Source organism: Martes martes (genome assembly GCF_963455335.1).
Source record: "Martes martes genome assembly, chromosome: 6".
Taxonomy (NCBI): domain Eukaryota; kingdom Metazoa; phylum Chordata; class Mammalia; order Carnivora; family Mustelidae; genus Martes; species Martes martes.
The window spans coordinates 68,934,934-68,949,065 of NC_137893.1; the positions used below are offsets into that span (position 1 = coordinate 68,934,934).

The following is a 14,132-nucleotide window of genomic DNA, read 5'->3' on the forward strand; positions in this document are numbered from 1 at the left end:
AAAGTCAGTTTAATCTACACAATCTCAGGAGGATAGCCTCAAAGATAGGCAACGTCAGAAGAAGGCTGAGAGGAAGATACAAAAAACCAACGAAACTGAGATACAGCCAGAGGAAGTTAGAAGCCGCTGGTGATGGACATCCTCAATTTTCTTGGGCAAGTAAGAATATCTCCTGGGAGTGAAGAAGTCTTGCCGGGGCCTTGTAACGAGGGGCATAAGACATCCCAAGTGAAGAATGGTTGCAAATCCATGGTGCAAAGGAGACTGAGTCAACAAGAGAAGACTGCAAAGACCTTCATGCTCTGGGAGCCCAGCTGAACCTGAAATCATGGATTATAAATGATCCAAGTAGCCTGGAATTTCCAAGCTGGGAGTGGAGGGATGGGACAAAAAGATAACATGGCATGGGGAGAAAGGAAGGCAGGGGAAACTGAGCAGAAAAGCTGACAAGAGTCAAATTATGGCTGCAGTGGCTGAACAGGGTTGGGACCATAGGGACACAAATGTGAGAACTGGGAGAAGATAGGGGATCAGGCAAGTGTGGGAGTGGGAATGAGGGAGGGAGCAAGGAATGAGGAAGAATGGAAGTCATGAGCCTAAAAGGAATTTTAGAGTCTGGGTTCTCAGAAGTGGGACAGCCTGGAATGGAGATGAAACTAAAAGGAGAAACCTGAAATTGGCATAAAATGCTTGTTGGAAGTAAGAAGACCCAAAAGTTCTACTACTTATGCTAATAATCAGAGTTAAATTTATACCAACAAATTAAAAAAATCACAGGAGAACTTTATTTATATTCTGAAATGTATTTGCTTAAAATACACATTCCCTCACTGCTGTAAGAAATTTAGTCATGGAGATATATTACCAACAACTGTACTGTTCTTTCTAAACGTAAAACAGAATGCGTGAACGGTTTTGTTACGATGACGTTTCATCTTGAGGAAAACTACAGGACGATCTGGCAGTAGGCAAGCATTTAAATCCCAAGCATTAGGGAGGAGTGCCTGGCTAGCTCCATCTGCAGAGTGCACACCTCCCAATCTTGGGTCAGTGAGTTCGAAGTCCCTGATGGGCAAAGAGGCAACTTAAAAAAAAAGAAGAAGAAGAACAACAACAACAACTAAGTGGGTGATCAAGTCAGACTGTGAGTTAGACTGTGAGGGAAAAATCAATGTTCAACAGTCACTACGTGTCACACAGTTAACATCCAATAGAAATACCTTGTGAAAAAATACTGCTTCTAGCAGCCAAATGTATCTAGAAAATAAATCCAATAACTTAAAAGCCTAGATGATGAAAACTACAAAACTTTATTAAAAGCAATAAAAAGGTGAATAAAAAGAGAAAAATGAAATACACAGAATTCTCAATTGGGGCGCCTCGGTGGCTCAGTCAATTAAGCATCCGACTTTGGATGTCAAGGTTGGGAGTTAAGCCCCACAAAATACAAATCAAAATAAGTAAGTAAATGGTAAGCATGGGTTTAAAACACACATGATATATGCAATCTCCACCCTCCTGTTAAGCTGATGGGGAATGATTTTTTTTTTTTTCATTACCTCTTCATTGTTAAAAGATGTTACTTAGATTTATCTTTTTAAAAAGATTTTATTTACTTATTTATTTATTTGAGAGAGTCAGAGAGAGCACCAGTGGGGAGGAGAGGGAGAAGCAGGCTCCCTGCTGAGTCAGGAGCCTGCCGCAGGGCTTGATCCCAGGACCCTGAGATCATGACCTGAGCCGAAGGCGATACTTAATGGACAGAGCCACCCAGGTGCCCCTAAATTTATCTTTTATAAGATAATGAAAAGCATGGAAACGAAACAAAAATATGACAATAGGGACAATCAATTCTCATCTACAATCACATCCATAAAAGGTGAAACTTAGATCACCTACTACTGTGTTATACAATACCCAATCAGAATAGTTTTTAATAGGAAATTTCAGAGCTCTGAAATCTAATTCAATTTTAATTTCTTCTCAAAGTGGTTTAAGAAAGCAATGTCAGGGACGCCCAGGTGGCTCAGCTGGACAAATAATTGTTGAGCTGAAAATCAGCCAACTGTGACTTCAGGCAGTTAAGGATCTGCTTTTGGCTCAGGTCATGATCTCAGGGTTCTGGGACAGAGACCCAGCGTGGGAATCCCTGCTGAACAGGAAGTCCGCTTCTCCCTCTGCCCCTCCCCAACCCTTCGTTTGCGTGTGCGCTCTCTCTCTCAAATAAATAATTTTTTTTTTAAAAGCAATGTCAAAATTCACTACTCATTTTTACCTCTGTAACAATTTAGGTAGTTTTCATATTTTGATACTCTCTTAAAAATTAGAGACAAAACATTTTATCTTAGAACACATGGAACTACCAGACACACAAGAGAAATTATTGGAATGTTTTGCCTCTACATTAGAAGGATATTTATTTGAGAGTTTCCTGCTTGTTTAGTTGGGATACTTAAATCATTAGGCCTTTCTTGGACATTTAGTTAACCAAAAGAAATAGATATAAAGAAAGCACTCATTTTTTTTTCTCAGATTCCTTCAAATACAGTGGCATTAATATAACAGATATTACTCTTTATTGAGAATTCATTCACATATGAGTGTCTACTTGTATGCAGTCCCTTTACTAAAGGCCAGAGAGACAAATGAAAGCAACAGAAATGGAGCAGGGGAGGGAGGGTGGAGCATGGAAATGAATGACTACAATGGAATGGGACAAGAGCTATAGCAGAAATATGTAAAAAATGTTAACATGCTAATAGCACAGTGGAGAGAAAAAAAGGAGAAAGGTGATTAAAAAAACAAAAAATAAAAAACAGAAAACACTTCACAAGAAGAGACTTGGAGAGAAAGGGATTTCCCCCTCTGTCAATAAACAGGTGTTTTAGTGTCCACGACATGTGCTGTATTTAGGTTCTGTGGGTAAGCACAAAAATAAAACAAAAAATTATTTGTGGCGAAATCCCTAATCTCAGAGTTTACCATCTAATCGGGCTGAAAACTCTAGTTTATTGATGATAAAGACAGGAAATGGTGAGAAGCAGCCTAAGAATTAAATCTCATGGTAGCAACAACGTGTGCAATTGGCACCTCATGCAAAGCCAGAGGGATACAGAAACTACCACCAGCCTAGGAGACAAAAGGAATGGTGTAATAAGCATCACTTCTCCAGCACCATGCAGGAGGCACTGTTCTCAGAGTTTCAGATCAAATCATTTCATCTTCACAATAACATTGAGGCAGATTATTGACATTAACCCAGTTTAAGGAAACTGAGCCGCAGAGAGCTGACAAGTCACAGGGGCAAGATTTGAACTTGGGCAACCAGGCTGTAAAGCAGTGGGGCAGTGGGGGACATGGGAGTGGCTGAAAGGGGGTCATAGTCTGGGGGTCAGTCAGTGGGGGAACTGCTGGGGCATTTAAACATAGAAGTGATATGACTGGATTTATAAATTCTAGAAAAATCCTTTGGCAATGTTGTGGTAGGCTCTGGTATGAGTCCAAGTGTGAAGTTAAGAGCCTGGACTCACCCACCTCTCCTTTCTCAGGAGATGCTCTGTCCTCCTCTGTCCTCCTCACTCCCAAGCACTACAGCCTTCACCATGTTCCATGAGATGGATCTGTCTCTGACTAGACTGTGAGTTCCAGGGAGGGGTAATTAACTCATTTCTGTACTCTCTGTGTGTAGTATGGTGCCCAGCACACAGTAAGCATTCAACCAATAATTGCTGAGCTGAAAATGAGCAAACTGTGACTTCATCAAACAAAATTTAAGAGAAAACCATACACCTATCCCTTTTCTTTATCTGACTTGACAGGGTCCATCTAAGTGCCTTGATATCTATTCTATATAAATGATGCCTACAATAAATATAAATGAAAAACATTTTTCTAGGAAATAGTAGACTGGTATTTGATAGATCTCATATTCACATATGACAGATGAATTGTAAATGCTCATCCAAGGTGAAGATGAATTAGCTGAACCATCACATTGCTTATCAATCTTCTGACCTTTAAGCATAGCTGCATGCTCTCTGACGAAAACTTTGTGAGAACCCAGTTCTATACAGGGCTGAGTCTTCAGGCAAAAATTTTTTTCCTAGAAGATGAGTATTAGATCCTCAGAAACTTCCACAGGGCATCTGAAGGGATACCAGAGAAAATGTCATATCCTTGAGGAACTTTCAACTATTACAGAGTTCAAAATATCCTTCAGAACAACTGCTTGAGTGGATTTAGGAACTTTTGAAAGAAATAGTTCTAACTTCTGCTTAGCCTTTTACAAACTCAGTATTATTTTAGTTATGTTTGACTTAACTGAAGATTCTCTCAAATGGAAGTGACATTTTACATAAAGCAATTTATATGAATGAGCAAATGAAAATGAGGAAGGAGACACCAAACACTGACCAAGTCCATCTCTCTGGGGCAAACCTCACATTAAAACTCTGAAGAAGTTGATTTCTGCCTGGTAGAAAGAGTTTTAGGTTCAAAACGGCTATGGTTCAAATCCCACCTCTCTTAATTCATTTTGTCAGCATTCAACAAATATTTCTTGAGAGACTACTACATGTGAAGATTGATCTAATGCTGGGACTACACCAGTGAACGAAATGATTTCAGTGTTCTCATGGAGCTTGTGTTCCAGTGACTTCTAGACAACCACAAACTGTGTGACTTAGAAGCATTTCATATCACCATTAAACCTTATTTTTAAAAAAGCTCTAAAGGGGTGATAATACCTACCTCTCAAAATTGGCACAAGCTTTGGGCATAAAGTACAGAAAGTGCCCAGATTGATGACTGTGACACAGAAGTGTTCAATAAATGATGGTCCCTACCAGGAATAGCTAACTCACTAAGAGCACTTGAGCCCATTAAAGATTCAGGGACAACATAACCAATGTTTAAGCAAACTACAGGGTATTCTTTTTAATATGCTGGTAAAAGAAATGCCATAAACTAGTATATTAACATTTCCCCTCCCCCTTATTTTTTCGGCAGAAATCTGTTTTCAACAGCTGCTGAAGACCATGCAATGGTTTAAAAAAAATCTACCCAAAAGATACACTAGAGTGAGAAAGAAAGCAAAGTGTTGTTTTTCACGGAATGATGGTACTGGTATTTTTAATTATATCTATACAGCAGCTCTCCAACCAATGTTGATGAAAAAGGGATCCATGTAAACAACAATTTGTATATTAGAGTACTACAGATCTGTGTCTGCACACTTAACAAAGTACAGCCTTTGATCCAAGCACTGTGAGTATAAGAACACCTTAAAATATTCATATTCTTTTGCTCAAAAATTACACTTCTTGCAGCTTATCCTAAGATAAAAATTTATGTACAAATATTTATTACAAATGTTTACATGTAGCACCACTTACAAGAAAAAAATAGACATATACACAATCTCCAATAGAAAATGGCTAAAGAAAATATATTTATGTAATTGAATATTATATAGTCATTAACAATGATGATGTAGAAGAAATTTTACAGCATGGGGAAAGATACACTAATGACTACAAATTGCAAGTAATAAAATAAAATGGGCAGTGTGGTCCTAACTTTCTATTATACACTATAGACCCTTTTTTTTTTTTTTTTTTTTTTGGAAAGACAGAGATCACAAGTAGGCAGAGATGTAAGCAAAGAGAGAGGAGGAAGCTCCCTGCTGAGCAGAGAGCCCAATGTGGGGCTCGATCCCAGGACCCTGGGATCATGACCTGAGCTGAAGGCAGAGGCTTTAACCCACTGAGCCACCAAAGGCACCCCACATGATATACCTTTTATAAATAGTCTTATCTCTGCCTGATAGGCTCGCAAGTGATTTTTTTTTCCTCTTGGTACTTTTATTTTCCAAATTTTCCACAATGAACCCATATGCCAGAGGACCAAGGGCACTAGGATGTAGGTATTAGTGACCCAGAGTAAAGTTTTCCTATTCTGGAATTTTAGGGATCTTCAGCCCTACCAGAAGCTCCTCCCTGTCCATTTTACTCTAAGCAAACTCGAATCAACAAATTCTGCCTCCATTCAACCTACCTAATCCCACAGTCTTTTTTTTTTTTTTTGGTAGTATTTATTTATTTGAGAGAGAGAGAAAGAGAGCAAATGTGTGTGAGCAGAAGGGGCAAAGGGAAAGAATCTCAAGCAGACTCCAGGCTGAGCTGAGCATGGAGCACCTGAGATCATGATGTGAGCTGAGATCAAGTTGGACACTTAACCATCTGAGCCTCCCAGGAACCCCCCCAATCCCTCATTTTTAACTATCAGTGAACAGCCATGATTCACCATTCATTTGAAGTCACCCTACAACACCAGATAAACAGAAAGTATAAGATCAACACGAAGGGAAAAAAAAGGGAGAGGAAGAGAAAAATATATTAAAAATAAACACCTAATTAGTATCTCAGTGGGATTCAAAAAGATATATGCAAATCTTAAAATCAAAAGTCCTAATATCAAGCATCCAGAATAATAAAAGGCTCATACTTATTCACATCATTTTAAAACTCCATGACAACTTCAAAAAAATAAATTTAAGAAGAGCAATAAAGAGGTATAAGATCAGAGTTAGTGTTTCCTTGGAGGTTTAGTAGAATTCATTGGTGAAGCTCTCTGGGCCTAGAAAGATCTGTATAAGTTTATTAATTTTCTGGATCAATCTCTTCATGGGTTATAAAATTATTTATTTTCTAATTTTTCTTGAGCCAGTTTTGGTTAGTTATTCTTCTTCTTGGACTTTTTCACTTCATATACATTTTCAAATATATTGATAGAAAGTGATTTATAATAGCTTTTTGTTATTTCTTCAGTGTCTATAGATCTGTTTGTGGTCCTTCTTCCATTCCTCCTTTCCTGTCCTAATGAGGCTCCCCAGAAGTAATACTCCTTTTTAAAGAATCTACTTCTTGCTTTGCTGGTCTTCTCTTTTATTGGCTTATTTTTTTATTTTACTGATTTCTGGTCTTATCTTTATTTTTTTCTTTCCTTCAGTAGCCTATGTTTAATTTCCATTTTGTTTTGGGTTTTTTCCCAAGTTATTAATATGGCTATTTAGGTTATAGCTTTACAGACTTTCTTCTTCTTTAATATTACTTTTATTCTAATTTTTAAACTCCTTAAGTCATTGTTGTTCTATAAGTTCATTTAGATTTACCCAAGTATTTATGACTTCATTCATTTTAACACATTTTCCTTTGCACCTTTTAACTGGAATCATCTGGAATGTATTTCCTTCTGCCTAAAGTATTTCTTTCAGAATTTTCCTGATGGCAGATCCTCTCAGTATTTGTTACTTTATACATGACTTTATTTTGTTCTCATTCTTGAAAGGTATTTCTTCTGGGTACATAATTGCAGTTTCGCAATTATCTTCCTTCAGCACAGTGAAGATGTGGCTACACTACCTTATGCTTATAATCATTGCTACTGAGAGTTCAGCTGTCTGTTGCACTTTTGAAGGAAATGTCTTTTTTTCCCAATACCTTTAAAATCTTTTTATTTTTACTTTCATATTCTGCAATGTTGTTCTGTCATTTGTTGATACGTATTTCTTTTATTTATCCTGCTTAAGAGTCAAGGAGCTACTTAAATCTGAGGATTGGTATCTTTCATCAGTTCTAGAAAACTGTCATCTCTTCAGATAGTATGCATTAAAGGAAAAATGGATATTAATGGGAAAACATCAAATTATAAAAAGTGACCTGGAAAGTCTTTAAAGAACCAAATAAAATTTATGGGAATAAACAAATGAACAAAATTCAGTGCCAAGGATTCACATCAGAAGAGACACAGTGAAAAACAGAATTAATAAGCTGGAAGGTAGTTCAGAAAGCATCATCTAACATGTATCACAAAAAGAAAGATCACAGGAAATTACCCTACTTCACTATTATTTTCTCTATATTTTCTTTTTTTTTTAATAAGTGAATTTTTATTTTTTTAATTTAAATTTAACTAATTACCATATGATACATTATTTGTTTCAGGGATACAGGTTTATGATTCATCAGTCTTATATAATAGCCAGTACTCATTACAACACATACCCTCCCCAATACTAAGATTTTTTTTTAATTTTTAAATTTTTTTAAATTTTTTTTTGGGGGGTGGGGAGGCAGATGGAGAGAGAGAATCTTAAGCAGGCTCCAAACCCAGCATGGAGCCTGTTACAGGGCTCAATCTCACAACCCTGAGATCGTGGCAAGCCGAAATCAAGAGTTGGACACTTAACTGACTTGAACCACCCAAGCGCTATTTCTTCTATATTTTCTTCAAAAGTAGTCAAGAGTTTTATAATCTGCATCTGATAACAATACCATCTGAAGTGCCTGCTTCTGAAATAGGGTATTTCTGATGGGTTTTGCTCACTGTGCCATTTTCCTCTATGTGCCAGGTTGTTTGTGTTCTGTTCATTGACATTGAAAATTTTCAGGATTCTTTAGAAGCCGGGGATGGAAGTATTTTCTTCCAAAAAGGATTTGTATTTGCTTCTGCCAAAAACACAGATAGAAAAACTTCAAGTTTGAGACCACCTTTATAGTTTAAGGTAGATAAAGTGAAATCAACTTACATATATCTTTATTTATGGGAAATAAACCATAAATTACACAATAGCTAGGTCTTTCACAGACTGTTCTAACTTCATACAACATAATACATATGTAACACATTCATAACAATTCATAGCATATAAGATAAATAAGCATGCACAATTTTTATATAGAATGAAATTATGACTTCAAAACTTTATTTCTGATTTATGACAGCTTCCAGAAATGTACGTTTTATATTTCTGTCTCTTTTTTCTATTGTCAAGCTCATCAAATTCAGTTTAAGAAATATTAACGTTTGCTTGTACCATATCAGGGAATATCCAGTATGGTAAGTGTCTTAAATAAAATGTCCTTTATCCTCACAATTATGTTAGATCTGGCAATTATGGAAATAGTGATATTTTTTATTATCTCATTAACAAGACTCAATTAATAATCAGAGAAAAGTCATTGTAGTAATATTTATCATCGGATGACTAGTACAGGTTGAAGACTAGAATTTGTAGACAAAAGGAGGAGTAGATGCTAAAGCAAAAGAGAAGTCATTTTTTGAAGTTTTAAGCAATAACTAGCAATTTATTAAAGCATACAGACACACACACACACACACAATGACAGCAAAACCCAAAAAATATGTAGAGTCATGGTAGGCAAGGCTATCTGTTACCAAACCACTGCTTCTAAGAGCAACTAGAAGGACCAATCAGAAGACTAATGACAACATAACAGAGGGGAAACAATTTGGTGGTTCCTTTGGATCTGCAAAGATCCGTGCTATGAGGCACAGCTTGTTACTACCTGCTCAAACCCAGCTGCTGAAGTACTTCTAGAACCCCTCTATTACAAGCAAGCTAACATCACAAACTACAGCACTGTTTCTCAGAGAGATTCCTAGTACTGCAGATAAAAAAAAATCTCCGCCCCATAGACACTAGCATAGCACTTTCCTCAAACATGAAAGGGAAAATATTGGCTTTAAAATAGCGCTATTAAAAAAACACAAAATAAAATAAAATGAGCATGATTAAGACCGGAGTCCATAAAAACAAGCTTCAAAGACATATCACAGAAATTCTGGACCTTCTAAAACTCCATCATCAATTCCTTTTTTTTTTTTATAATACCAATTAAGAGAACTACTGGATGTATGCTAACACTTCAAACAGTACTTGCTTCTAATTTGTCAGAAATAGTGTTATCAATCTGTTGGATTTTTTTTAATGGCAAATATGTCTCATATTTAATAAAGGGGGAAATCATAGCAGGCCTAGTTTAATAGACTTTATAAACCTAGATTCTGGTTGTGAGTAAGGAGAACTGTTCCCCAGTGAAAATCCATACACTCTTCTTTGGAATATTTGTGTTCTTTTTTCATATCTTTAAAAAGAAAGTAGGGGCGCCTGGGTGGCTCAGTGGGTTAAAGCCTCTGCCTTCGGCTCGGGTCATGATCTCAGGGTCCTGGGATCGAGCCCCGCATCCGGCTCTCTGCTCGGCAGGGAGCCTGCTTCCCTCCTCTCTCCCTCTCTGCCTGCCTCTCTGCCTAGTTGTGATCTCTGTCTGTCAAATAAATAAATAAAATCTTTAAAAAAAATAAATAAATAAAAAGAAAGAAGATAAAATCAGAAGGAGGTAGAACAGTTTAGTAAGACACAATTATTATTTTAAATACTGGCTCTCTTAAATGCTAGCATATATCACGCTGGAGCTCTAGGCATTTAACCCTTTCCTAAGTGAGAAAGAAAGGAAAACAGCAAATAGGTATTTTGTAACAATCAGGTATGATACAATGTTCATGAAAGACAGAAAAGACAATGCCCCCAATCTAACATAAATCTGTTAGGAGATGATGATAAAAGAACATGCAGTTAAGGGGCGCCTGGGTGGCTCAGTGGGTTAAAGCCGCTGCCTTCGGCTCAGGTCATGATCCCAGCGTCCTGGGATTGAGCCCCGCATCCGGCTCTCTGCTCAGCAGGGAGCCTGCTTCCTCCTTTCTCTCTCTGCCTATTTGTGATCTGTCTGTCAGATAAATAAATAAAATCTTAAAAAAAAAACCATGCAGTTAAAACAATTATTTTGAATAAACACATTTCATATTTGGTTGAACTAGTCTCTTGCGGTGATAAAATATGAGATTCTTCGCTAAACTAGAATTAGTGGGTCGGAAAGGGGTTTTTTGGCACCTCTGATATTTAAGCAAATAGTCATTTCATCAATTCCCTGATTTTCAAAGACATATTCTAATTAAGCAAACATCTGAAGAAAAGTACCAAAGAAAGCTCATATCAACAGCCAATAGGGGCTGGTGATGATAATTAAAAAATAACTTTTTTAGGACAGGTTAAAATAAAATATCAAATTAAAAGGGTGGGAAATAAAAAGTAGAAACAATGTGATTAACTTTACCATAATCCACAAGGAAACTATTAAAATCTTAACCATTTTTGATTAAAAATGTAAGTATGGCAAAATTGTGGCCCTAATCACAAAAGACCAATAACTCTCATGGCTTTATATCCAAATAAGGATATGTATTACATTTGGAGCTCTGTGATACCAAGGAAGCCGCATCATCTATCGTCCCCACATTGGGTTGGACTGAGTATTTTCTATGCTCCCTGACAAATCTAAAATATCTATGAATCTACTTCTGACAATTGATCCTACCTTTATTTGGATCACATCTCCTATACCCTCCTCTCTTAAGGAATTTTACCCTAACTATATACATGTATTAAGATTCTTGACTGACTCTGGAAAACAGTATGGAGGTTCATCAAAAAGTTAAAAATAGAACTAACCAAAGATTCAGCAATTGCACTACTACATATTTACCCAAAGGATACAAAAATAGTGATTTGAAGGAAACATGCACCCCGATGTTTGTAACAGTATTATCAATAACAGCCAAATTATGGAAAGAGCCCAAACGTCCATCAACTGATGAATGGATAAAGAAGTTGTGGTCTACACACACACACACACACACACACACACACACACACACACGACAATCCTCAGCCATGAAAAAGAATGAAATCTTGCCATTTGCTACAACATGGATGGAACTAGAGAGTATTATGCTAAGTGAAATAAGTCAGTCAGAGAAAGACAAATACCGTATGATTTCCCTCATCTGTGGAATTTAAGAAACAAAACAGATGAACATAGAGTAAAAAAAAGAGAGGCAAACCAAGAAAGACTCTTAACTACAGAGAACAAACTGAGGGTTGCTGGAGGAGAGGTGGGCAGGTGGATGGTCTAAATGGGTGATGGGTGTTAAGGGGGACACGTGGGATGAGCCCCGGGTATTATAAGTGATAAATCACTAAATTCTATTCCTGAAACTAGTATGACACAGTATGTTAATTGAATCAGAAGTGGGAGTCAAGAAGTCACTTGAGACATAGCCAAAATTTTTCCTAGAATGCTGCAAAGTCTCCAGAGAACTGAGTTATCTGGGGCAGCAACTCTTTTTCCTATTATATTCATTTAATATCTTTCCAGTTTTAACAAGAAATAACTGACATACATCACCATAAGTTTAAGGCATAAAACATGATGGTCTAATTGATATATATTGTGAAATCATTACAATAGGTCTAACATTGATCATCTCATAGATATCATAAAAAGAAAAACTTGTTCATTTATTTCTGTTTCAAAAAGTACCAAGCCCGGGGTGCCTGGGTGGCTCGGTTGGTTGGGCGACTGCCTTCGGCTCGGGTTGTGATCTTGGAGTCCCGGGATCGAGTCCCACATTGGGCTACCTGCTCGGCGGGGGATCTGCTTCTCCCTCTGACCCTTCCCCTTCTCATGCTCTCTCTCATTCTCTCTCTCAAGCCCTTCAAAGAGAAGACTACCCAGTATTTGTAACTTCTGGCTGAGTAAGCAAATCACTTCTCTCAGAGCTCACCAATTGCTTTCACAGACCGTTTCTCTCTAAAATTAAAGGTCAAGACGTAAAGCAGCAGCCATTTGGTGGTATAAAGTCATGGTTTCAGGAAAGAGACTTAGCTTTAATGGCAATTTCACTCCATGACCTGTATTCCTGCCCTGAGTTTTGAGATGTGATCACCTAATCCACAAGATGAGTAACAAAATTCCTCAAAATGAAGCAGGATCACTCTTAAAAGGGCTGGAGGGGAACTCCTCAGATACAGTCTCCTGCCACTAAAACTTCCATTTATATCCACAAATGGAAACTGCCCACAAGGGATCACAGAATTATTAAACAGCCACACTTTGTTCTTGGTTTGATGGTTTCTTTAACTGTGGTTTGTTTTCAGTTAGCAAGATACATTTTTGTGGCTTCTCTTCATGTAATCTTCTCACTTACTTTAGTCTCTTAAGAAATGCAGTCTATTGAGATAAGATCTTGAGGAAAGTGTTTAGTAAACAGGATTTCTATCTCTTGACTTAAAATAAAATGAGGGGGCCCCTCCATGGCTCAGTTGGTTAAATGTCCTCAAACTCTTGATATTGGCTCAGATCATGATCTCAAGGTCATGAGGGCGTGGAGCCTGCTTTAGAGTCTCTCTCTCCCTGTTTCTCTCCCGCCCCACTCATGCTCTCTCTCCCTCTCTCTAAAGAATAAATAAATAAAGTTTCAGGGGTGTCTGGGTGGCTCAGGCAGTTAAGCATCTACCTTTGGCTCAGGTCACGATCCCAGGGTCCTGGGACCCAGCCCCGCATAGGGCTCCCTGCTCAACAGGGAGCCGGCTTCTCCCTCTGCCTCTGCCTACTGTTCTCGCTTGTGCCCTCTGTCCATCAGATAAATAAATAAAATCTTAAAATATATATATATATATATATATATATATATATAAAGTTTCAAAATAAAAGGACAGATGGAATAAGTATTTAAAAGTTCAACATGAGGGGCACCTGGGTGGCTCAGTGGGTTAAAGCCTCTGCCTTCAGCTCGGGTCATGGTCCCAGGGTCCTGGGATCGAGCCCCGCATCGGGCTCTCTGCTCAGCGGGAAGCCTGCTTCCCTTCCTCTCTCTCTGCCTGCCTCTCAGCCTACTTGTGATCTCTGTCTGTCAAATAAATAAAAAAAAATTCAACATGAAACCACTAGAAGAAAAATATGAGCAAATATTTTTATAATTTTAGGGTGGTGAACACCATTATAAGGTTGGTGCAAAATCCAGAAATTAGAATGGAGAAGTTAATATATTTGATCCATAAAAATAAGGAATGTCTGCAATGCCAAAGAAAAAGAACATCAGCCATAAGAAAAATGGGGTGAGGGACACTAGGATAAAATGTTTTCGACAGGGGGAGCCAGGGAGGCTCAGCCAGTTAAACATCTGACTCTTGGTTTCGGCTCAGGTCATGATTTCAGGGTTGTGGGACCGAGTCCCATGGTGGGCTCTATGATCAGTGCAGAGTCTGCTGTAGATTCCCTCCCTTACCTTCTCCTTCTGCCCCTCCACTGCTCCCCTCTCAAATAAATAAATAAAATCATTTGAAAAAATCAGACATTTTGAACAGGTTAAAGTCCCTGATAGATTATGAGCATATAACCAAGTAGAGAAAGATAATCTGCAGTTTTAATATA

At 37.8% G+C, this 14,132-nt stretch overlaps 1 protein-coding gene across 2 annotated transcripts in view; it reads right to left on the reverse strand.

Moving 5' to 3' along the window:
- ENPP1 (ectonucleotide pyrophosphatase/phosphodiesterase 1) overlaps window positions 1-14,132 on the reverse strand; it is a gene marked incomplete at its 5' end in the record, with an annotated part of 71,380 nt that overhangs the window by 38,467 nt on the left and 18,781 nt on the right. The window lies entirely within an intron of this gene.